The following is a 24368-nucleotide window of genomic DNA, read 5'->3' as shown; positions in this document are numbered from 1 at the left end:
AACAAGCCCCTCCAGTAAACACTTGGCACTTTTCCCCAGCATGAAGGAAGAGGAGGAAAATTTAAACACTTGGCACAGTTCCCCAGCATGAAAGAAGAGGAGGAAAAAGATCATTTCATCTTCAGAGTGTATACTACCCCTTACCAAGTCCTAGCAGGGATTTTGTAACCCACCTTTGTACAAACCAAGGATGTGAGCTATTTCTTGTGCGCATTGCTGTTTTCATTCATAAGATAAGCTCCCTTCAGAGTCCAGTTCAGGAAGCTCCAGAAACAATCCGGGAATGTCTAGAGCATCCTCTGCCTGCAGCTCAGGTGAGCTCCACTCCAGCTGTGGGGGCCTGGGTAGAGGTGCTGCTCTGGAACTGGGAGCTTGGCATGGATTACCCACCTCAGGACCTACCCAGGCACTGTAGCAGAGACATACTCTGACTTGCACAAGGAATGTGATGTATAAGAATTAATCTTCACCCAAGGAAATATCCAGTGTTACTACTTATATTTTGTTCATATCTTCTAGGGGCTTGAATAGTTCTGGATGTTTCCTGTTCCTTAAAATAAAAAAAAAAAAATAAAGAAAAAAGGGGGAGAGATTGAGAAACTACTGGAAAATCCTAAAATGGCTGTCTTGTTCTGAAAAAAATGAGAGTTTATTTCTCTCAAAAGTTTTTTGCAAAAATCTCTAATTGCATCACAAGATATTTTATTTCCTTGGAATTTCGTTTTTCTGTCAGACTTTGCTGAAAGGGATATTTTTCTTGTCAAATCTTGTGTAATTACAAAAATAAAGGCACATTTACAGCTATGGTGGTGAAATTTCATTTGGAATGAAAGACATTAAAGAAATGTAGGTGTATTGATGTTGTTGCAAATAGTATTATGTAACAGAAATTTGGATGAAATGGACTCGTAGGTCTTTACTAGAGGTGAGATTACTCATTTCCCAGTGCTCAACAGAACTAGCTGCCCCTGCTAACACCAATGGAACAAGTTCAGTGGAACAACTGCAGGGGGAACTGGTTTGGGAAACTGGTACCTCAAATTAATTCCTCCTTTCTTTTAGGAGTATAAAGGAACAAAACTCCGACTGGCAGAGTGCAGTGAGGAAATTAACTTAATTGCTGAAGCAATAATGCTTAATACAAATCATGACACACGAATAAAATCCAGGAGAAAGGAGTCTCTAGCTGCACAAGAAAAAAGCTCTATGAGATTTTAAAATGTTCCCTTGCATGCATATATGCAGTGTTTTGTACAGTAACCATAAAAATGACATGGCTGTTTTATACCTTTCAAGCACAAGCAACCTGTTTTGACTTTGTAGCACTTGGTGAGTCATTAGAGAAACCGATCTTACTAAGAGCTTTGCTATTTCTCTTGTTCTAACTGAGATCACTGAAAAAAAAAAAAAAAGGCTTGGGTACGATACATACTGCAAAAACAAAATAATGTGCATGTTCATTGTCTCCCAATCCCTGCCATGTGCAGGCTTGAGTATCCAGATTGCTCTTACTTTGCCATCCAGGATAGGCACCAGCTCCAGAGTTGCTTATCAGAGGTGGAGACTCACTGGATATCCTTTCCTCTTTTCCTGCAAGTGCATGGGGAGAGAAACGAAGGTGTCTTTTTGCTCAGTAATAGACTTAGGCACGGGGTGATCTGGCGTAGCTGGTGTCTATGATGACACCTGGCCATCCACCAGGTCTCAGCCATGGATCACCTGGGCACACTAAGCCTTGAGTTGGAGATACAGATCCAGGTACTGCACCCCTCACAGGTCTCTTGGTTCATCCCCTGCCTGGGACCTTCCCACTGAGCCCTTCTGCCCTGCAGATCCCCTGCTCTGTGCCATCCTGGCCTCCACCCCAGCTGGTGCAGCCAAACTCTGCACAGGGAACAGCACAAATGAGAGCGAGAAGACAAAGACACCACAAAGACTTTGCCCAGTGTCCGTGATCATGCCTCTGCTCTCCTTAATAGTCAACCACCAGAACTCAAAGCACTTTACAGGAAGAAAAGCAACAACCAACCCATAAATAAAGTATTGCAATCCTTCTCGATGTATTTTTTCCCCCAAGCAATCAATGTTTCTGCAACAAAGAGATTATCAACTCCTCTGAGTGGGAAAGGAGGGGTCTGAGTGTGAGTGGGCTCTTGTGCAGATGACACACCACAGAAAGAAGCGCCTCTCCTACAGGATGCAGCACATCAAATCCAAAAAATGGAAGATATCCCTGCACTATGGAATCATCTTATCTCTGAATCCAAACATCTGTGAATGTTATTTACTTATTTTTGAAGGCTGAACAAGCAGTTTTGTGTGCAGAGAGGCAACAGGGTGTTATTAGCTTCACTGTTCATACCTTCAATCTTACTCTGGCTGGCTGTATATGGTATTTTGCTGTTGAATACCAGTGGACTCTTTCATGGTGTCTGAAAGCTTGTCAATAAAAATAACTGCAGCAAGAAAAGAACAACTTTCCTATCGTGCAGCACTTTCAATTAATCTCTTGATAGCAAGTGGTCAGGTGTCACCACTATAAAACCACAGCATTCTGGGATAATGTATAACCTGAACGACAAATCCAGTATTGTATTCCTAGTCTTTAACATCCTAGTCTTGCACAGATATGCAAGGCCCAGTGTCACTGCTTTTCCCTTCAGTTTAACCAAGGTTGGTCTGTCTGCTTAAGCTGAATGTTCTTCTGACTCCTACTCCTTTCTAAAACTAACCCACTTCATCTGCTGCCTGAATAAAAAGCTTCGTGTTAGTCACGACATCTTCCTGCACTGTTTTATTCACAAAGTTTGACAGAAAAATACATGTTATGAAACCAACTTTTAATGCTTGATGGGAATAGGTCCAAACCTGCCTGGGCAGCTGTCCTTCTGTGAAGCTGAAGGCAGCATTAAGGGCTCTGATGCATTTTCACCCTACTTGATGTGTTGCCAGCTTTACCCTCTGATCAGACCAAAGACCATCAAGTTGGGTGGTCCAAAGGCCCATCAAATCCAGTACTTCCCCTCTGACAGTGGTCAATAGTAGGTGTGTCAGAGCAGAAGAGGACAAATAAACTGTGGTGATTCCCACCACAGTATGCTTTTACCTTGTCTCAATCTGTTGCCTGCACAATACTGAAGCCAGATGTTGTGCTCACAGTTTTAATAGGTCTGGAAGTTTTTCTTCTTTTAGTGTTTTGGTCATCTTGTGAAGCAGTTCAGACTTTCCACCCTATATCATCCTATGAGTAAAACATATCCAATGATCATGCAATGAATAAAACACTTTCTTAACTTGCTTCAAATCTTCAGTCTGATAACACTGGAACAGGCTGCCCCGAGAAGGTGTAGAATCTGCATCCTTGGAGGTATTCGAAACCAAGGAAGACAAATCCTGACCTAAGATGGACCTGCTTGAAGAGATATTTGGACCAGATTACCTTCAGGCGTCTCTTTCAATCTAAATTGTCCTATCTTTACAACTTCTCAGGGTGTTCACCCCCCTTTTTAGCAAGAAATATTGAAATGCAATGAAGATGGTGAAGGGCCTTGAGGGGAAGGCATGTGAGGAGCGGCTGAGAGCACTTGGTCTGTTCATCCTGGGGCAGAAGAGATCGAGGGGAGACCTCATGGCAGTTACAACTTCTTCCTGAGGGGAAGGGGATGGGCAAGCACTGATCTCTGCTCTGTGGGAACCAGGGACAGGACCCCAGGGAATGGCTTGAAATTGTGTCATGGGATGTTTAGGTTGGATATTAGGAAAAATGTTCTTCACCCAGAGGGTGGTTGGGTGCTGGAACAGACTCCCCAGGGCAGTGGTCACAGCACCAAGGCTGACAGAGTTCAAGAAGCATTTGGATAATGGTCTCAGGCATATGGTGTGACTCTTGAGGATGGTCCTGTGCAAAGCCAGGAGTTGGACTTGATGATCCTTGGGAGTCCCTTCCAACTCAGAATATTCTGTGATTCTGTGAAATACTTCTTTCTTTTCACTTTCTTCTTAATCATTGACCATGTCATTCACAACCCCATGAAATACCACAAACCAACATCCCCTCTCTGCCCTTGCCATCTCTCTCTTTTCCAGACTCAAGGGTGATTTTTCTGTTTAGCCTCTCCCCTTAGGGTGAGGTGCTCTGTACCTTTGCTCATCCTTGCTGCCCTTCTCTGAACCTTTATTAATTCTACTTCATCCCTCCTTAGGCAGGGAGGAAGGACCAGAACTCCCTGCACAGTTTAAGAGGTGAGTAAATCAGGCAGTTTCTACTATAGGAAAGTGGTATATCCAGACTATTGGATAAACTTCTCCTAATAATCCCAGTTTGGTCAACTTTTGGAGAGCCATGAGCCATGAAACAACATTTTCTTCATAACAGTCCTGAACTCTTTTTTCTCTCTCTTGAAGTTGTTCTTTATTGTAGTCTCATCTTACAACATCCTCACTTCTTTCCCCATGACTGCTCTTCACCCTTGCACTTTCCTGCCACCTGGGGCAACACTGCTGTTTGTGGGGCTGTACAGAAGCCAGACAGTCTCAGCAGCAGCTGTCATTGCACCAGAAAACTCCAGCTTGGAGTGAAAGGCTCTGAGTCCTTGGCAGCCTCAGCCAGTGTGGCTTCAGGCCACCAAAGCCACTTCTGCTGCTCTGCCCCACAGCCCTGCCCCTCTCCTGCAGCAACTCCAGGGCCCCTTGAACAATGTCCTGCCACACTTCAGAGCACTCCTCAGCAGAAACTATCTCCACAACAACAACAAAGAAAAGGTAACAGGTAGTTTTCTTCAATGTTAACACCTCAAAATGTCTCTGCAAAGGAGCAGAGAACATCTGAGCCAGCGTAGGGGATGGAGTGGGGCTGTGAGAGAGGGGCACATGGAGGCACTGCAGTGCAGAGGCAGCTGTTCCATCAGCTGAGGCTGCTGTGGGATGCAGCTGTGCTCACTCTTCCAGAGAGGAGTCCCTGGAAGCTCATAGCCTGAGGAAGGAAACTGCTAATGAGCATTTTTCCTTCTTCCCTTTCTCACGTGCAAAAGTACAATTCTTTTAATGGCAAATGATAATAACTGTAATATGTCATGATTACACTGCACTTTTTTTTTTTTTCCCAGCAAATCTTTGCTGACTTTATGTAAAGTCTGTCCTCACAAAGCTGTGTGAGGTATCTAAGACTGAAAGCAGAAGGCTGTCTGACAGATAAATAAGGTGAAATTCAGGGAACTAAAACTATGTGATTGAGTTCACACAGTCTTTTAGAAGCAGTCAAGAAGCAGGACTTAAAGATCTGTCTCAAACTTCATTAATGACTTTAGCCACTGGAAAAACTACTTGTACAGAAGGAAGAATTCCTCCAGGTAATACTGCTGGGTAGGTGAATGAGGAGAAGCCTGATGAGTGTCTGAAGCAGACACCTAATTCCTTTTTGTGCTTTTCAGGCACCTTATCAACAGTCTTATCTTTTAGTATCTGTAGCCTTTCATTCAGTTTCTCTTCCCTAAGAGGGATGGCTCAGGTTTAGATGCCTCACACAGATTGGAAAAACAATTTTCTGTCTGGGTCAGACTACTCCTCTTTTACAGATTTCTCTTCTGAGATCCCTCCAGACCTCTCTTTCTTCTCTTCAGAAATCTGAAAAAGATAAGCCCTGCTCTTCTAATAGTAAGGAGACATCCTGGTCCCAGCCTAGGGCCTCTGCTCTCCAGCTATTGGCCCTGCCAGCAATCATCATGGGCTTGAGTCAGGAAAGCATTTCAAAATTTTAATACATCAGTCCCCGTTCAGGAGAGCACTGCAGTCAGGAACATTCGAACTCACTCGCAGACCCCCTGTACTGTCAATGAACTCTTGTAGAAAATGAGTATCATACCCACAAGACAACAAAGCAGAGTAAGTGTAACATAGTTGGTGGGACTTTCATGTTTGTCTAAGGTTTTAAGTAGTCCATATTTTTATATCATATGACTTCGAAAATGATATTTGTTCATGTAATTAGAGACTGTGCTGTCACAAGGCAGCCAAATTCAGACTCTGCGTGCAACCTGAACGTTGTCATTTCCTGGTATCTGTTTAAAATATATTCTTAATGCATTCTTTTATAGGTTTCTTTCCCCCAACTCTTATTCAATATTCCAAAGTATTTTAAATTATTTTTAAAAAAGTGAAAAGAGAAAAAGAGAAAACTGAATTCCTAAGAACTATGGCTACATACCTCTAAGGAAAGGTCTTTTTCTTTGCACATTCTGGGAGCTACAACCACAACATCAGCAACAACCATGTCTAGCTTTGCAGAACCAGATCACAACCTGAACTGCCATCAGAAACTTGGAGTGTCCCCTCAAATGCTTTCCACCTGTCAATCTCAAAGTGGGTTAAGAAGAAGGGCAAATATTACTGTCTTCATTTTGCACTCACACAAAGGTACTATTTCCAAAGAATTGAAGGGAGATATCTTGAGGGGAGAGGTCAGGAGCAATAAAGTCATGGAACAGCACAAGGCTCATCTAAATCCCAAACCAGAGCATGACCATCCCCTCAAACATGTTGCCTCCTTTGGAGTTTTCTTTCATCAGAGGATACTCTGCTATCCTGTTAGGGCACTCTATTCCATTACAGTAAAAGCAAGAAGAATAAGATGGAGGCAGTTCTCATTGCCAATCAATTTTTTTCTGCTGTCATTGACTTACATGTAAACCACAGCCTGCCTTTGCACCAAATATTACTTAAAAGGAATAGTGCCACTTGCACTCTGAGTGCCACAGCTCTGACTCAACCCAGGCCCACTGGACCCTTAGACCATGACAGGTCCCTAAGGCAAGCAGGGCCCAAACCACACTGCAGCACCTCTTTCCCTGTGCACTGAGCATGGATGACAGGGTGATGGCTCCCATTACTACCCCAAAATGACAAAGATAAACTGAATTTCAATTTTATTTCGATTTCAGGCTGCCCTGCATATTGTACCTTCGGTAAGAAAAAGCAAGAGCTCAGGCTCTCCCAGGAAGACCTTGTCCTGAAGCTGTTGCAGAGGAGAAAGCTGTACAAATTGTTTTTCTTTTACAGGAACATGATGTGCAGAACAACATGCTTGGCTCCAGAACCCAACGATAAGGCAGGATGCGGGAATTGCCTCCCACTCTGGCCACAAACCCAGAACCACATCCTCTCTCTCGGGAACAATCCACTGTTTTTTCCTCTGTTGCCTACTACTGACCACGAGGATGGTGGACATCCCACTCCAGCCTGAAAGGGATTGTTTACCCTGTTATGAATACCATAGCTAAGAGCCCACAACTAGTCGAATCACAGCCCCTGTAACCCGAGTGCAGAGATGCACTCCTGCTCTGGGAGGGCTCCTTTCCCGTCCTGCAGCAGATTTCTGCCTCTGATAGTTCAAAAACCTGCTCTTCAGAACAAAGAAATACTAATTCAACCACTTTCCTGACACTCTTGTTTTTAACTAGACAATGGTCTTTTCATACCCCCCATATTAAATCTGATGAGATGGCTTTGCTTAAACCTGTACACTCATATACATATTTTCATGCTGAGACAATGTTTAATAAGCTCAGTCCTGCCTAACTAAATAACTTCTATCCAGCAGGCATTGCTTAGGTAGGTTCACAAACCTTGAAAGGAATTACCTGGATACCCTTCATTTTTATGGCAGCATCCCTACTTAATAGGGAATCATGGTTGGAATTCTAACAACACTGTGATCATTCCCATCTTCCTATATCAGCAATCCCACTAAAGCCCAGGACAACTTTACCCTAAAGTGAGAAAATAGTGAGCATTCTATACCACTAGCATTCAGCTAGAATCTTGTGCAAGCTCTGGAGGGGCTCAATTTCCACTGTGAGTATTGTTCTCCCTAAAATAGGACAAAACTCCATGAAGAACAAGCCTTTTTTCACAGCTGTGATGGAATCATATTCTCATCTATTCTAACAAAAGGATAAAACCCAGAACAGTCAAAGTTGACAGGATAAATTAATCCCTCTTAATATTTGTCCTGCACTTTAATCTCAAGTGCCACTAACCTACGTTGTTTAAAAACAATCAGCTGGTCTCTGTTTCAATACTGGTTTTGTGTGCTCTAGAATCAATTTTCCCTACTTATACTCTCTTCTATCCCTTCACAAGTTTAATTTCCTTATTTAAAAATGTGCAAGAACTATAAATATCAGAAAAAGCAAACCTTTCAACCATGAGGCTGAGTGGAGACGTATATCAGTAAGCACATTTCCTGAGTAACAGCACACTGCACAGTTTGTAAAACGCAATTACGCTGTAGCAACTCTTATCAGGAAACATATTTACACTGATTTCTTGTAACAATAGATCAAAGAACTTAATTTACTGACCTATATCTGTATTTAATTGTACATCAGTTTCTTACATAAATAAGCAAATTGTCTTCCTTTTTCTGAATAATTTCCTACTAATGGACAGCATTTTTCCTGACATAGAAGCTTTGCAAAGATTAATTTTTGAAGACTAAAACTGGTGTTTGAACTTAATATTAACTCATTGTTGGAAAACTGCAGACGTCTGAAACGTTCCCTGCCTGTAGAGGAAAAGAGCAGTACACACAATGAGGCCACCATGCTGAGTAGACACTAGCAGGTGGCCTTGTCACAGAAATAACTAGATTTTTTTTTCCTCCTGTCTGTTTTCTCTTTTGTCTCTACCCACCCATAAGACCGTCTAGAAAAGTGTGAATAATATTTATCTGAGGAGCATGCAAGGCTCCCAAATCCTGGCTCCTATTACTTTAGCAGATAGGGGTGTGCAGAGTTTCTCTAATTCCCAGCCATCCAACCAAACTTTCACTGAGACAGGACTTCCAGCACAGCTGAGCAGCTGATGGCCAGTCCTTTATGGGGGGTCTAAAATATTCTCTTTCCATTCCAATCCTTACAGTGTAAGGACTCCCTGTGTGGGACATATCACTCTGGGCTGCTGCCCTCCATGCAGCCCTGCTCATTAAGGGTCTTGAATCATTTGGTTGCTTTAGCAGAGACAGGAATCCCTACAAGTGCATTTGAAGCCATTGGCAGCAGGCTCCAGACAGCATCAGCTGTGGGTTTCTGTGATTAGTTGTGCCAAGAGCAACTGGGCTGGGAAGAGGAGTCACAGGGATGAAGCTTTATTGAAGACTGAGTGAGAAAGTCCAAGTCCACAGAGCAGCCCAAGGACCTGGTCCTTCCACCTCTTATTCTCTAGAGATGCTATGGAGATTTCTGTTAAATAATTTTTGTTACTAAATGCTGACATATTAAAAAACAGTCATTCTTATGGAAATATAGATGTTAAAGTAAAACTTTTGGTAAAAATCGCAGCTTCTGTTGCTCTAGGAGCCAAAATGTGTCAATGAGTTGGTCCAGGGATTTCAGTTTCAGGCCTAGATGTGCTCCTGATCAGCATTATTTGAAAGAAAGGAGAAAGCATCTTTTCCAACCCCAACCACTGGAGCAGTCTCCACGTTTTGTAAATAAAAACCACTTGAAGCAGGAGTATGCATCTGAGTCTCCCTCATCCCAGGGGGGTGCTCAAACCCACACAGACAACACCTCTCAGAGAAGAACAATCAACTTATATGGCCAGAGATATTTAAGGAGACCCACTACAGAGCAGCTGATGGACTCATGTCAGGGCAATCCCTCCTGGCATATGAGAAACCCAGCTCAAGCCAATAAAGGGTTTAAATCTGTTTCTCCAGTAGTCACAATGTGAAAAGCACCAGGCTACTGCCTAGTCCAGAGCAAACTCACTCTTTTCCCTATTTGGAGAATACTTTTAGAGATCTATCTCATTTTAGAACAGCATGGGAACATTTTCCACCCAGCTCTGTTGCCTAAATTTGTTCTTGAAAATGGCAGAACCAGCTGCTCTCAGGTTTCCTTTGACAAATTTAAAAGCAGGGTGGCAAAATGATAAATCTTTGCATTATCTTGCAATAATTACAGCTAATTCATTACAGCTAGTTAAAAAATGCAGGTCATTTATTTGTGCTAGCTCACCTTTCAGGCAAGGAGTTTTCTATGTCTGTGACACAGGCTTCATATAGGTGGAAAAATAAGTCATCCAACTTGTTCAAATTAGTAACATCAGAGGAATAAATTAATCAATGGAAGTCCAATTTGTGGTGGAATTTTGTGGATTTGAAATAGTCTTACGTACCAGCAAAACCAAAAGATCATGTGCAAGCTTCACAAAACCCTGAACTCAACTATCCCTAGCCTGTGGTTATTACAGGGGAAAGACAGGATACATTTATCAGTTGAACTGTGTGTGGAGGTATATCTGTGTCAGCAGACGCTGCCATACGTGTCTGCCTTCCCTGTCATTTCCTACAGAGATGCTCACAAGCCTCTGAATGACATTTATGGAGCTCTGCAGGAGAGCGTCACACATGTCCCATTAATTCTGAGAGGAGACGTGTGGCTGTACTCTTTTTAAAAATATTCCATCATAACTTATGTTGTCTAAGCATTTTGCATTTTCAATGAGTGATGACGCAGGAGTAGGATAAAAACTGCTTGTGGTTAATATCTGAGCTTGCAGAATGTTTGAAGAAGTTATTTTTACTTGAAAGAAGGAAAGAAACAGCCAAAAGCAGCCATGGTTGGGATGAAGAATAGGTTGTATCTGTATCTACCTATTTCGAGTGAAGTTCCTTTTTGGCTTTGCTCTGGGAGGAAGGTTGGTTTGAGAGGCTGGTTTATTGAGTGGTTATTTTCTCTGTCCCAGGATATTTCAATGTTTGCATTATGGACCCAGAAACATATACCTCGGGGGGACAGGAGTAATTTCCTAGTTCAGGGGTTCTGCAGCCACACAGGAAAAGCACTGGAGGTCAGTTGAAAAGGAAATAAAATCATTTGGGCTCAATTTCCCTGAGAATAAGAAAAGGTACATATTCTGGAAAATGTGGGCCAGTGGATTTAAGTAAGTGGAAAAAACCCGAAAATATTTAAGACATGGTTTAAAAACACTTGCCAAGTTGTTTTGGTTTAAAAACAGAAAAGCAGCCACTGTACTTCACTATCTTATACTATTCAGGCTGTCTGGCCATGCTCCCTTCATGCAACACCTCACAGTAGTCTTTACTATTGTTATTATTAAACTGAGTAAAGGTATTTTTCAGGTAAAAAAACCCCAATATCCCAGCTACCAGAACATTTAAAAAAGTATTAGTTACTACTTTTGACAAAAACAGTGATGTTTAAAATCATCTGTTAATCCATATGTGCTTTGAAAGATGTTAGTGTGAGTTAACTAACGCATTTTGAAAACACCACCATTTCTTTTCTCAGTCCACCTATGTTCTATGGGACCTAATGAAAGAGAAAGGAGGAAGCCCAAGATGTTAAAAAAAAATCCAGTGGATGTTGATGGATATAGTGGTCCCAAAGAACCCACTGTTGTCCACACTAAATATGACTCAAATTTCCTTTTACACTGAGACTGTGGGGAAGGAGAGGGTCTCTGGTGTGCTGTGCTATATAATGTCAGGCAAACTGAAGCCTTTTTTTGAGACCAGCACCCAGCATTTGTGGTAATCAGGTTGTTCATTTAACATGTACTGGCTTACTAAGTAAAGTAAATTAAAGACTGAGGTGGCAACAATGATAAGCAGCAAATTTGTTTGTTCAGTAGGGAGCTGAAACGTGTCGGCTCATGCTTTGATCAAGCTAAATTGAGAGGTTTCAAAGTACACACAGGAAATGCTCCAACAGATTAACTTTGTCCCTGGAGGTTCGTCCAAGCCACTTTTCAGCCTTCTGCACTCTGTTATCTGTTTCAGCAATTCTGTAACTTTAACCTCAGAAAATCCACAGAGAAAAGTGACAGTGTTAAAGGTCAAGGGTTGACTTCTAGGGTGATGGGCATAAAGACTTGGGCTTAGGAGACAGGCTATTGGGCAGTTGTTGGTCCTTCACGAAAAAAAAAAAAAAAAAGAGAGAGAGAAAAAGGAAAGGAAAGGAAATGGAAAATTAAGTGGTTTTAAAAATCATTTGCTTTAAATGCAGTTGAGGTGATAAATCACTACTGCAAACCAGTATCCCCATGTGCTGTGGAGATCAGTACCTTGAAGCCTGGCTCCTGAAAGACCTGAGCCTCAAACTCAATTGACTTCAGTTCAAAGAAGGAGTAAGCTTTCCCTGAAATGCTCCTCCTGGACAGGTGTTTATAAATAAACACTTCCCTACAAGTAGTTTCTCTGCTATCTGAAATGGTGCCTGTTCACACTGCAGCCCACCTCTCTGTGAGCAGGGTATTTTCGCAAAGCTCATAGGAACTTGATTTTCTTTGAGAGATCAATTGGCTGAAATTTGTCAATAGGTTAAAAAGATTTCAGGGGTGTGGAAGTGACGAAGATACAAGCGCACGCAGCAGGATTGCATAAGACTCATTTCTGCAGGAATCAGGATAAAAAGTTGCAGCAATATAAAAATAAATAACTGAGCAGGCATAATTCCTAAAAAATGCCAGTAGCTAGCCAAAATTTCACTTCTGCTGAGGGCAAAAGGATAGGGGAGAGCTGTCATTTTCCTCAGTGTTCCGGTACTTCAGCCTGTGATATCTGATTTTTGAGAAGTGAGGACATTTCACACATAAAAACATTTCTCTCTGAAATAAAGAACATGGAATCTTCTTATCCTATAAGAGAACAATAAAATCTACTGAATCTGGTAGATGAAATGGCATTTTTTTCTGTTGCTAATAATTCATTTAACTCATGGCAGCAATACAGATCTATTCAAGGAATTCAGTGCTGCCAATGCTGTCTTTCATCCATCATATGAAGTGTTTAAAGCTGACAAGTTATTTCACTGTTAGTGGAATCAATGCAAACACAACTATACAGATCAGAGAGGTACCTACATCTGCATGATGAAATAGTCTCCATGGCCTTAACACTTCTGAGTGTCCAAGCCTGATCCTAAAGGGAGCTAACTGGCAAAATCCCACTCGAGTTACTAAATCTGAATTAACTACCAGCACAGTTAGTATACAACATCTCATGTGCCACTCAGAAGATAATGTCAGTAAAATCCCTTGCAAAAAATCTTTGACTGAGGTGGGGGTTTGATATACTTGAAAAATATCTAGTTTACTTGAAAAATAATCTAGCATTCTAAGAATACTAAAGTCAGAAATTTTGCACTACTGAAGAGTATAATCATTTCTCATTTTATTGATGACCTATGGCACCATAGAATCAGGGAATTATTTTCTCATCAATATAGAACCAGCTAGAAAATCCTGCTGTTTGGCAGAGCACAACCCCTAACCCAGGGAAGTGACCTATTGACTGAAAAACAACAGCAAATCTAAGTGGTCTGCTAGCCCAGTTAATTTGTTCTGATACATTTCCCTTTTGTAGGAGTTAAATATTAGAAACTTCAATTATAACCCCAGAATCCCACAAATACCTGATTTTCTCAATTTTCAGTTCAGCTTTGTGTTTAAACAGTGTTGTCTTCTTATGTATCTTGTAGATTTTAAATCCTGTCACATGTAAGGTATTTCTCTTTAAAGAAGAACACATGTACAAACAAGGAATTTTCATTCTCTCTGATAATTTGGGATGCTGACCAGGAGCGCTGCTGATTGCTGTGCCCAGGATAATATGCTGTGGCAGAGAGGGGACATATTTGTCAGTGAAGGGACAGGTTAAAATCAAATGGTTGCTGCACATTTCCTCTCTTACTTAATATTTTTATTTGCACTCTTTTCTCTGCACAGTCTTCTGGACAACCCCTTTGTGCTTATGGTTTTCCTGACCCCTTCATTATCCTACATTAACTTCTTGTTAAAGACTTTCCTGCTGTGAAACCTAGAAACTTTCTTCCTTCCCCCAGTGAGATCTTAACTTAGAAAGAACAGTTATAGCAATAATTCAATTGGGGGAAGAAAAAAATAACACAGCTGCTTAGCCATGCTATTCAGCACTAATTTTTTTTCCTTTCAACCTTCTTACTTAAATTTTTCACCTTTTTTTAGGAATGGAAGCTGTGTGGAGCAGAAATTTTGTTCTCATCTTTGTTGAAAACACATAATACTAATTATTCATGCAAAAATAGTTCTAAATTTAAACAAAAAGTAAACCGCAACCTGAAATACATTTTTTTTTAAAGGTAGCAATCACTCCAGACAATTCAGCTCAATTTTGACTGTTAGCACACAAGCTTAGCTTCTTGGGATAGATCAAAAATGCTCCCAAAATAAACTTTCCTACAGCATTTCCAACACAGCCTTAAAAAGAGCTGGAGATGAAAAATCTTGGAAGCGTGTTGCACCAAGGCAAGAGGTCAAAGTGCTTGTACAAATTGGTAAAGAAGTCATGTTTTATCAGTGACACTGCAATTACAGACGTTTGATTTCTGTTTGTAGGACAAGGTCCTCTCACTGATGGAGAACCCACCAGGCAGGGAAAGAAAGGGATCTTTGTCTGAGCAGCAGCACATGACAGGCATCCCTGTGACCGCTCGGCTGACGCAGCCCAGGCTGCCGTGGCTCAGGCTCTCCCAACTCTTGCTGTGTTCCACTCCTATGAGCTGGAGCCTGCCCAACTATTCGCCAAAAAAACAACAAAAAACCCCCAAACCAAAAACCAACCCACGACAACAGCCTTTGAAAGAGGTGTCTGTGTACATTGTCAAAATAAATAGAGAGAAGAAGAACAAACTACAGCCCCCTGGGCAGTGCTTGGCCTGGCTGTTCCCAGAACAAGCTCGCTTCTAGATTGCAGCAGGTATCTTTCCCAGAGTTGAAGAGCTCTCCAAGGAAGTGTTTTTTGTTTTTTTTTTTCTTCCCTCAGGCATTTCAATGGGAAAGTTAAAAATAAATGAAACAAATCAATGCCTTTTGGCTGCTGCTGTTTCAGCTGATGCCTCCTCTAGCAAAACACAAGCTTGATATGCCTGAGAGCTCTTCATGAGAGGAAAATGGGCTTCTCCACAAAAGATTTTACAACTGCAGACTTCCTTCCTTATGACTTTGAATAATGTTTTGCTTCTGAATGTTTATGTTTCCCGGCTAACAGTGAATATATGAAATAGCTCTTCTGTGCAGTGGGAAGCAACCTAACAAGCCTGAGCTACACGAGGCCACTGAGGGAATTTACAAATGCTTGGAGAGCACATGATGAGCAACCCAAGTGGATGGCATCACTCAGGGGAGTTCTCTGACAGAGCCAGGGACAGCATCATGCCTGGAGAGGAGCAGACAACCAGCCCAAGCAAAAGGGGCACCTTAACCTCCAGCTGAATGTAGGTACCCAAATCTGTGGTCTTGGTTGCGGTCTTGCTAGGTCTGAGGGAAAATCTATAGGCAAAAGAAGGCAAGCTGGGCTGATATGAGTTTTGCAGGGCCAGTCTTACCCTAATTAGGCACTGCAGGAAGTGGATGAGTGGAGGAATAAATAGCATGTTGGCCCAACAGAGAGTTGGGGAAGAAAATAATCTCCTTGGGGTTAAAATTGTATGAAATTCTTGGGTTTATGTGGTTTTATTGACTGGGACAAAACAACACTGGAGGAGACTGAGGGGACTGAAGATGACTTTCTAGAGAAGTGCTATCAGTCTGGGAATAGAGTCCAACCCCATCAGTATCCCCCAAGAAATTAAATTCAGCTCTTGCAGGGAGTAGAAATCTATCTCTCCCTCCAAGGCAGAAGCTAAAAGAGGGGCTGGAGAGATGCACTGCTGTGTTAGGTACAGAGACATCAGGAAAAACTAGTGTGTGCATCAACTTTCCAGTCACTACCGAATGACAGGGTGAATGCCACATTTGTAAGTGATCCTAAAAAAAAAAAAAAATTTTGTGGAGGAAGCCACTGGCAGCAGAACATTTTAAAAATCCTCTCATGCTAGGTATTTTTCTGTGTTTTTGCGAGCATGGAGTGGCACAAGTGTCATTAATAAATAGCCCCCTACTATCAGAGATCTCGTAAGGATGAATTCAAAACTACCCTTAGGCATTTCACGGGAAGCCAGAAATCATCAAGGTATAAGGGGTAAGAAGATTTACATACAGGATATTTTAGTAAAAAAGAAAAGACAGAAGAAGAATACAGCCAGAGGCTGTTGCCCTACTGGTCAGGGTGAGGGTACAAAGTTCTTCATTCCACAAAATCCATCTCACCGGCCATCATTTAGTCTGAGATTACCCAAGTCTGTGAGTGGACTGTGCAGGGATAGCAGTCCACAAAGGATGCAACTCTTAGCAGACTGCCTGTGAAACAGAAGTAGCTGATGAGAGCAGGGCAGAGAGCCACAGCCCAGCACGCAAGACATCGAGCACTTCATAGCGCAGTACGGGGGCTTGAGAGGTAACACCTCTGCCCCATGGCCTCTGAGTCCAGGTGACACAATGCCAGCACAGCACAGCACCCCTACACAGGCAACCAAAGCAATCTGGCCTATCCTTTGCGTGGGGGGATCACAGAACTGACTCAGAGGAGGGGCCTCTTGGCCACTGCTCTGTCCAGGAAGACCCACATCCATTGGAGGAGGCAGTTGAGCCTGGAAAGGGGATGCGCCAGAGCTAGAGCCAAGTGGTCTTTAGGTCACCATGAACACCCTCTAGGCTGGATGTCCCTCAAACACTTTTAACTTCCCTTCAGAAATCTCCCTTGGGTTCATGCCTGTTGGCCAGAAGGGAAAGGGAGATGGGCCCAGTTGTACCCTGTGAAGGCCGTGCTGGTCAGAGATGGGCGCTGGGCTGGGCTTCTTCTCCCTCAGCACTCAAACCTGTCAGGCACAGAGGGACTGACAACCAGCTCCTCACCAGGACACACTGCTTGACCATCCTCCTGCTTTATCACCTGGCTCCTCCTGCTTTATCACCTCCTGCCCAGCTTCCCAACCACGGAACTCAGCCAGGCAGTGCCCAGGGCATGGAGCCAGCCCTTCTTCTCCCTGTGTCTCCCTCCAAAATCCCACAGTGGTCTAGCAGACTGGGAAAGCAGCATGGGGCTGGCTAGCCCCAGGCTTCCTGGCCCTTCAAGAGGAAGGCGGCAGGCTCTCTTACACCATGTTTCAATAATTTACTAGGCAGGCACTAACAGCTTCCCCCTCTGTTGCAACAAGCAAGTCAAAAACAGGAGAGCAGAAGCATCCATCTCTGACATTCCTGCAGGTTTTCTGTAATGGATCACTTTTGATTAATTAGCAAAACAAGTTTGAAACAGCCTGCAGGATACTTGGTGTGTGCTTGTGTCTCAAACTGGAACAGGAAACTGATCCTCTCCCTATAAAACATGAACATAAAAAATCTGCACTTATTGTTTCCACTTTCACAGGGGTCCTCTTTTCTCTGCTGTCCATGTAGAAAAGACGAAATATCTAAAACATCTCTGTTATCGTGCTAGACAAAAATGCAAAAAAATAGTTTTTGATTCACCTTTCCCTCTCTGACCTGTGAGCACAGAGCCGTTGCTCGACAGAACGCAGCACAAACACACAGTGTGCCATTTCTCCTGTGGGCTTACTGTCTAGAGTTACATCAGTTAAAAACTGAGTCAGGGACTGGCTTCCTAGAGCTTGTTACCAGTTCAACACTTGATGCACAGCCTGTCTTTGACAAAGTCCCACGATGCTGAACGTGCTACCAATCTCAGCCTGCACGGGCAATGCTTACTCTGGAGTCTCTTGAACAGCAGCAGTGCGAAGAAAATGTCTGAAGATGCTCACTCAGAAACTTTTTGTTAATTTTATTGCATGTTGCCCAAACCACCAAAAAAACCCCAAAAAAGCACCAAACACCAAAATACTGTGAAAGACAGCAACTTTAACCATTTTTTTTTCCTGAAGAATTAGTCCAAGGCCCTGCACGCTTTCCCACGCTCGCAGATTGCGGGTTATAAATGCGTGGGAGTAATGCAGTTTCGATCAGTCAGGTAGGCTGGGTTTCTGTTAGCTGGCTGCATACCTTTGAGCCCTATCAGCACACAGTGATCAGTGGAATTCCTGGCATTTTTGTCATAGCATCAGAGGCAGTGCTTTACAGAGTAAATACCAATGACCTGCTGTTCTGTCAGGGCTCTGTACTTACCTTTTATTTTCAAGTCAAAGGTTAGGCCTATTTATGTAAATCCTCAGCCATGGGCCAAGTAATCTGACCTCCTGGTTTTCATTCTCCTAATTGTTTCAGGTATTTTTCTTGAAAAGTTTGGTCAGTTAAAGCTAGGGATCTTTTTTTTTAAGGCGCCTTTGAAGGGCTCTAGGGGCTTTCATAGCCCACCCAGTTTGCAAAGTGGAAACATCAGTGACCTGATGCCCTGGGCACTTATTTAAAATTCATTACCAGGAAATAAGGTTTTGATGTATAGCCCCTCTATGCTGAAGAATATCTTAGGGAACACATGCATGCCATTTTTTACTTTGGATTATGTGATCTCTGAAGCCACAGAGAGAGGCAATAATAAATTATACTCCTGTTTGCCCTTCATTTCTAATAAGAACGTTATTCAGCTGTAGATAGTTTTGACTTCCCACATGCTGGCCACTGCTTACAATTCCTTTGTTACTTCACGCTTGGCCATGCCATTTTATTCATAAAAGAGTGTCCAAAGCTGTGTAACAAGAAAAAGAAATTTACTGTTTTTTCAAACCTTTTCTCTGAGATTCAGCCCTGCTTATATTCTAAGATTAAAAAGCAAGATGAATATCTTCTGAATAAGAGAGAAATACAGCCATTTTACTCATACATAAAGGAGTACAGCTACTCTAGATTTTGTCCTATCACCCATGGGTATAGAAACTATGTATTTCCCATATGACCAAGAATAGCCATAGATATCTCCATTGTGGATGTTATTCTCTCCTCTCTTCAGGTATATTAGAACTGGAAACACTTATCATATCATTGCTTCCACTTCTGACCATGGATAAGCCACATAAAATGCATGCTATCACATTTCAGCATGTATTTCTGCCCTATTCTTTCTCCTGTTAAGTCTCATTTTGAGGTATGCACTGGAAAAAAAGAGCAATTACATATATAAGAATAATATGTTCTTTAAATGGTGCTGATACCGGAGCTCATGCTACTATTAGAAAGCAGCAGCTCTAAACTGGAATGTGGCTTCTGCATTTTAGGCCTGTGGGGACTGAAAGCACATTCTGAGAGCTGAAGTTTCAACTTCTAGGGCATTCATTATGCAGCCAATTCTCCAGGTGTATTCCTTTTAATTATTGGAATAGCCATTTGTCTGCTCCTGAAAAAAAAGGGAATGTAAGAAACCAGGCTAAGTGAGAAGCACCATTTACATTCTTCACTGCTGTGTGCTATTGCCTTGAATTAAAACGTTCATTTTTTCAACCCTCAGGTAACTACAACCTCATTCTGGGGAAAAAAAATAATCCTGCATCCTATACCCAGAAACAAAGGAACACTGAGGAAACATCAAGGAAAGAAGGTCAAGTCCCTCCATCTGAAAACATTAGTAGGTAAAACCATAGGCTGGGCTAGAGTTAACAGAAATTGCCAAGGCAAACAGATGAGAGATGGAGGCATAAAATAATGACAATGGCTGGCAAGTGGAAATAGAAGTCAAACTGTCAGAAAAGGTGAAATTACAGTCGGGCTCCCAGGCCTTCACAAAATGTGGAACCCACACTTATGAGAGAAATTGTATGTTGGGACTTCTCCCCACCTTTCATGATTTCACAGGCCACTTCCCACGCTCAGCTACAATTGCTCAATATCTCTGCAGCAACTGCAACTATTACTTACATGCCAAATTTTGAAAATACTTTGACTTTCTTTGAACTGAAGGAGTCGCCATTGCTTGGAAAGGCAAGTTGCCAGGGGACACCATTTGAGACCATGCTCTGAAGCTATGCTTCCTACTAGTAATACCCAAGTGCACATTTCTATTCATACTTCTGGACCCCTTAAAGAAGAAGACAGGACCAAATCATTACCAGACTGAGCTCTATTTCTTTTCATACATAGCTATCTTCCTAACATTAAATGGACGTGATTGCACAGCCTACCCCTGCCCAGATGAGTGATTTTAAGATTCACCACAAGCATTTTTAGCACACGCAGTGAAATTCTCCATGCCTTCACCAACACTGAATGCATCGTTCACATTGGGTTACAAAACACATGAAGAGAGGGCATAGAATAAAACCCATGAGTTTGGGGACAGTGAGATCGTCTCTCCTTGGGACCAGCCAGCATAGGATGAGGCCAAGGCACCGACACCAGCTCATTTGCTTTCCCAAGATATGCCCAAATTAAGCCAGCATCACCCCAGCTGCATGGCAGGGAGGCTTTGTACCTCTCTATATGGCCTATATGCAAAGTCTGGTTAAAAAGCCCATGCTCAGATAAACTGAGATATAACATACAACAGGGACTGAAGGTCTATAAGTGGATGCAGTGGAGCAGCAGGAAGGGTAAGCTCCTGTAAGCTGTGGTTCCCCAAGAGTTTGACTAATCCAAGTCCTGTCACTTCCTTGTCACAAATTCCAGCCAGCTGTTGCATGCCAGAGCAAGGCCTTGCTATGACCCTGCCGTGAGCTGGTTCAGGGAGTTAAATCAGGTAAAAAGTAACTATGCAGGAAAAAGCTGAGGTCTTCAAGAAGTTCAGTTCCCTGGAGTGGCTCATGACAACTTCATGCAAATATCAGCGCTGACAAGGAGAAAGGTTCAGGACCAAACTGTGATAGCTCCGACTTAAGATAGTCCTCACACAAAGAGCTAAACTACTCTGTGTAATGTCACAAGCATGAAATAATTGCCCAAACTACTGCTCACGTTCCTATTTATGCAGCAAGTCCCTGCTTCAGAAGAGTTCATGAGGACACATTTTTCTGAGGCAATATACATTTTCTGTGCAGAAAAAGAACCATCTTCTTCCACACACCTCTCAAATGCATCTGCCAGCTAAGCTGCTTGACCCTTAATTTTTCTGTTGGGTCCCTAACCAGATATAAGAGCTGAACCCCATGGGCTATTCAGCAGGACTTGAACAGCTGATCAGATCTCTGCCAGCTTTTACAGGCTTTTTGAAAGACAAAAAGAGCATTCCAGTTCAGCTCAGTTGGGCTAGCTAAACCACAGCATTCCCAACTGAGTCCAGCAGGTTTTGACTCAGCGCTATTGTTCGTAGGCACATGGTAGACACAACTCTTATTGCTTCCTATTTTGTTGTTTTGTTTTGTCCTAAAGCATTGCCTCTCATTCCTTTCTCATTCTTGGCAGTGTTTCATGGGATTTTGTGTTTTAAACACACGGCTCTCAGAACCAACAATTCTTCTACAGATATTTCCACTTCCCTCTGCAGTCATCCCTTTTCTCTTTAGAGACAGCATGATCTTATATGACTTTTGACTAAAAGATACATGATCCTTGACAGCTTCTTGGCCTTACTCCAGAAAAACACACTATTTTATTTACTGTCCATGTGAGCCTACCTGGAAGTCATAGATAGAGACATAAGCCATTTTCTATTGATGTTTCATTTACCAGTAAAAAGTTTTTAATGTACTTACCTCAAATGTCCACCTCTACAAGTTAACTTATGTTTTCCTACTTACTCCTTCACAAGGCTACTGATATTGGGATACACAAGACCATGACATTAGCTCCATTGGTTAGAACATGTTGCTAATAACACCGAGGTTTGTGGATTTGATCCCTGTACAGGCCATTGTTAAGAGCTGGACTTGATGATCCTTGTGGGTCCCTTCCATCTCAGAATATTCTGTGAAATGTGTGAAAACTAGTTATGCATATGGTGCAAACAGCAGCCAACCTACCCAGTGACTGGGTGGTCTTGTTTAAAGCACCATCATGATCTTCAGTGCTTTATATGGTGCTTACTAGTATGACACGGCCGGTTTTGTCATCTTGGTCAAAGGCACAGAAAACCTATCCCATGTCTTGCTGCAGCTTTAGCATTTTGCACACTTCCTCAACATGGACCAGATCCCAAAATTACAGAATTTAGCCATGGGATACACATTTGTGCAACTTTAAGAGCGCTGCCACAGGGCCCAGTTGGGCACAGATGCACACACATCCCTGATCCCCCAACAGGACCTGTGACTGTGCACCATTTGGGCCTGGTCCCAGAGCTATCCCAACCAGGGTATGCCTTCCCTGCCCACGTGCACCTGGGTTTCCTTCTCCAGGAAGGCAGGGTACGCACTGGCATGGTGCAAACTGGCACGTCCACACGAGCAGACGTGTGGCCAGGAGCCCTGTCTGTGTGGTGCATTGCAATGTATCCCACAATGTACAAACAGTCCTTGTGCTCGGGACAAAAATCCTCCCTCAGAGAAGGTGTGAGGACAGTGAGGGTGGAAATGCCTGTGCAAGCTTGCATAGCTGCCTTAATCCCGTGACACAGCCTCTCTCATTTCTTGACTTAAAACCCCTCCCTACATCCACATGCTTTTCCTGTCTTTCCCTCTCTGCCAGTGGTCTGAAAACCAGTCTGGGCTTTAACCAGAAGTTCACACACAGGAGAAACGGAATGGTTTCCAGCCCTGTCTTCATGCTGCTTGGCTGGGGTGTGAAATGAGGCTTCATTCTCAGGGGAGATATTTGGGTCACAGTCAGGGATGGAGATGACCTACTTCAGTATCCTTGGGAATTACTTTTACTCTCCATTTCTTACTCAAGAGCCATGCCCAGACAGATGTATTACCGTAATATCGCAACTGTCCCAGTGAAACCTGCCAGCCCTGGCTGATCTTGGCACCCCTCCTAATACCCCTGGAACCATTCACCCCTTCTGGCTGAGCTGCTGGCACGGGAATAGACAGAGGATCTCGGCAAGCCACACCAGGCCATCCTTGCCCTTTGGTAAATGCGTAGGATCAGCCCTTTACAGAGGGATGTTTCAGCAGATGCAACGCAATTATGTCAATATCAAGACACAGCGGATTTCTCTCCGACATAATTTCATCAAATCAAGCAAAATGTCCTAATTCCTACAGTGGTAAATTGTCTCCCTTCCCCCCCCCCCCAGATACAGCATTAACCTTCTCTACTCAAGCAACCCACTCACTGGATTGCTGATAGCTACTAATTAAAAAGGTTTTCAACTGACTGCAAAACTGGACTGAGTGAAATGATGAGTATCACGGCTATAGATATGAATTTTAATTTGGATTTCTGAAGTAGGCAATCACAGTTTATATAGATATGTATATATATTTATATGCATCTTTACTTACATGTTTCTGTGTATTACACAGAGCATGGCCCTCCTGTGTGTGTGGGTATGGAGAGAAAGACAAAGGTTGTGAATTCAAATTTCAGATGCCAAGTGGAAGATGAAGAATTTTTAAGCCCTTAGAAATTTTCCTTCCACAAACTAGGAAGAAGTCCACTTCCCAGGATTGCCCAAAGTCTGCCTAAGGGCAATTTCTTTCACCCTGGCTTCTGTTGACAAGATCACAGCTCTGGACCCTGTCAGCTGAGACATCGCAGTTGAAAGTAGCTGTAGTTTTGAAGCTCAGAGCCAGAGGTAATAAGACTTTGAAAAGAGGAGCGGGTGTTAACTCTTGTTGGATGACTCAGGACATTTCAGTTTCCTCCAGAAGAGCTTTGGATTTAATCTGTTTGTGTTTTCACACCCAAAAATGAAGCAAATTCAGAAGCTGAAGTCTGGTCTGGATGGCTGCAAAAAAATGCTTGAAATGCGACTTGAGTGAACCCTAGAGGCTCATTATATGGAAGGTACCCTCCTCAGCAGCACCTGGAAATATCATGCTCCTGTTACAAAAGATACACAGTCCTTCTTCTTTGAAGACAATTTCCAAAACAGTTTTTCACATAAAAAAGAACTGAGAAATTTTGTGAAAAGAAAAGAAACAGCAATTTTCTGGGACCTGACAGAACTGGCTGCAGAGCTGCACAGACATAATCTCTCCTGTTTATGAGGAGACAAAATGTCTCTCCAAAAAGCCTTTCTCCATTCATTTCTACACAAACATGGCTTACACCCCCCTTCTAAGGACTGAGCTTCGTTTCCCTAAGATGTTGTTCTGCCTCCTCACAATTGAAGTCCTTCCCCATTTATTTCCCTCTTAAACAAACAAACAGACATATCAAAGAGACATTTTTTTTTCTGCATTTGTTTTCTGTCCAGCTATGAATTAATTGATTTAAACTGATAGGCCAGAGGCAGATTTTTGGTTTTCTGAAATCTAATAATTCAAATCTTAGTTTATAGAAAATGAGCAAGAGAAGTCAACTGTGCCTCAATCATCAGGGTTTTCAGGGAGGAGGGAGAAGTGGAGACGGCTTTCAAAAATCTGGTTTTTATTCATCCCAGGGGCAAATTAGTTTTCATTCACTCTAGCAAAGCAAGGTGTAGAACCATTCCATCACTAGTC

General features: G+C 42.6%; 1 long non-coding RNA gene across 1 annotated transcript; it reads right to left on the bottom strand.

Moving 5' to 3' along the window:
• Positions 1-407: 407 nt before the first annotated feature.
• Positions 408-3261, bottom strand: LOC116783207. Its single transcript, XR_004355562.1, has 3 exons — positions 3107-3261; positions 1513-1590; positions 408-550 (listed from the first exon to the last, which is right to left on the bottom strand). It is a non-coding gene; the product is annotated as an uncharacterized LOC116783207 (long non-coding RNA).
• Between the last annotated feature and the right edge of the window lie 21107 nt (positions 3262-24368).

This window comes from Chiroxiphia lanceolata, chromosome 2, assembly GCF_009829145.1.
Source record: "Chiroxiphia lanceolata isolate bChiLan1 chromosome 2, bChiLan1.pri, whole genome shotgun sequence".
NCBI classification, from domain to species: Eukaryota; Metazoa; Chordata; class Aves; order Passeriformes; family Pipridae; genus Chiroxiphia; species Chiroxiphia lanceolata.
The sequence above is the reverse complement of the archived record's forward strand: the minus strand, read 5'-3'. Positions and strand labels throughout refer to the sequence as shown.